Consider the following 2500-nt stretch of genomic DNA (forward strand, 5'->3'; position numbering starts at 1 on the left):
GAATCAACAGAAAAGTAACAGCAGGAGTTTTGGTATATGAGAGAGAGAGAGAGAGTTATTTCGTTTTCTTTTGATATGTAAATGAAATAAATAGAACGAAAAAAAAAATCGAATTTTTTTTTTAATGAAATCAGTTATATTTGTCCACGCGCTAAAATAAATATTTCACGCCATTCAGACATTCAAAATGAATTAACTTGTTATTGGGGATTCAAATGAACGCCACTGTAAGGCAAAATGATTTTTTTTTCAGAGAAAAATATGAAATAGGAGAAAATTTGATTTTGTAAAGCCTTATAAAAGCATGGAATGACGTCGTATTGCTTGATAGCACAAAACACACACACACACACGCACACACGTGTGTTTGTGTGTGTCGTCTGTGTTTGTATGAGTGTGTATGTGTGTGTACGTGTGAGCGATTGTCAGTATTATTCATTCACAACGGTATGATTCCTATTCTCATTATTCCTAATGATATGGCCAAGGAAATGTAATCCACCCCCAGTGGTAATAATTAATATTTTTCCTTCAATATCTTGCCCTATGAAGATTATCCGTAACTCTGGAGCCTAAATTCATCTATAAGGTTACGAAAAAAAAAATAAACAGTACCTTCCTGAAAAATTCTAAGCGTCTTTAAAACGAACATTTTCAAATGTACCTTGATAGGGATTAATAAAGTTTCCTACAGGGGAATAATTTAATTCTCCCGCGAACAAGAATGCCGTGTCCATTGCTAGGTTGTTGGTCATTATCTTATGGAACGAAAAGTCCTCCTTATTTTGGTAACTGTGTCTTTCTAAATTCTGAAAATAATCCTTGGTTTTCCGCAAAAAAAATTCCTCAATACTGAGGGGATGAAATGACGTCCGAAACAAAATACTATATTGCGCCTCAGTGGCGTGATCGGTATGGCCTTGACCTGCCCGCTCGGTGACTGCGAGTTCGATTCTCGGGCATTCCATTGAGGTATGAGAGATATGCACTTCTGGTGATAGAAGTTCACTCTCGACTTGGTTCGGAAGTCACGTAAAGCCGTTGGTCCCGTTGCTGAATAACCACTGGTTCCATGCAACGTAAAAACACCATACAAACAAACAAACAAACAAAACACTATATTGAGTGTAACTGAAAATATGGAAGAATAGAAAATATATAGGTATATAGAATGAAACTGATTAACAGTGTACCTAATAAAAGAAATTATACACCTTTCTAATAATAAAATTTAAATCATGTGAAGAATATGAGCCTACATGTACGTTAATAGACCTTGAGGTGGCACATGAAAAATAAAGTTTCAGATAAGTCATTTGCTAGATTTGTGAAAAGTATATAAATGGAGATGGAGAGAGAGAGAGAGAGAGAGAGAGAGAGTAGAGAGAGAGAGAGATAGATTTTTAGTTTTTAGCTGGATCCAACTTCAGGATGATTTTTAGGTCAACTGTATACACACTGCATAGAATATATGGATTTCAAGGATTCATATCGTTTATTTGTTTGTATGGTGTTTTTAAGTTGCATTGAACCAGTGGTTATTCAGCAACGGGACCAACGTCGAACCACGTCGAGAGTGAACTTCTATCATCAGAAATCATATCGTTTATGCCTCATATATCCCAGCAAATTAGTTGACAAATTAATACAATTTTCCAAAAAAAATAAAAAACTTGAATCAAATGATCAAAGATTACAGCATTTCCATGAATTGACATCGTTTTGCAAATGCCATATTTCATGTATAATTTATGTTCCTGAATTTCTTCAAAGAAAACTCGAGTTTCAGAAATGATCAATACCATATTCATATTACTGTCATTTTTACATGATTCAGTTCTTTATTCGCTTGACAAAGTTGTAAATTTCGTTCTTGAATTACTGACTCTTGAAGAAATGACATATTGAAGTTTTACTGAGAATGCATCGAAGTTTTTTTATTTCATATTTCTCTTTACTGTTACTAATTTTTAATTTTCTCCTCCCCATTTTCTTTGCAAGATAATAATAATAATAATAATAATAATAATAATAATAATAATAATAATAATAATAATAATAATAATAATAATAATAATAATAATAATAAGTTTTGTTAAAAATGGTTGCTGCTTCAGCACTGTTAATTTTGTAGAGAGTCTTCTCTATTTTTCTGATGACGGCTTTCTCGTTGTTGCTTAGACTGGCGAGCAACGCACCAAAGGGCATGGTAAAATTCGGATGAGTCATTTGGTTTATTATTACTTATACAATTCTCTCTCTCTCTCTCTCTCTCTCTCTCTCTCTCTCTCTCTCTCTCTCTCTCTCCAACGCGACGTTTCATCCAGATCCACGGGGCATTATCCAGCGATAACTGCTGAGGGACTGAATTCCAGTGGCGAGTCCTTCTCCTTATATGATGATGGTGCGGGTTCTCGAGTACTCGAGAGCCTGCACCATCATCATAAAAGGAGAAGGACTCGCCACTGGAAAATACGGGCTGCTCTAGGAGCAAGAGCCT

Source organism: Macrobrachium nipponense, chromosome 14, assembly GCF_015104395.2.
Source record: "Macrobrachium nipponense isolate FS-2020 chromosome 14, ASM1510439v2, whole genome shotgun sequence".
In the NCBI taxonomy this organism is placed as follows: domain Eukaryota; kingdom Metazoa; phylum Arthropoda; class Malacostraca; order Decapoda; family Palaemonidae; genus Macrobrachium; species Macrobrachium nipponense.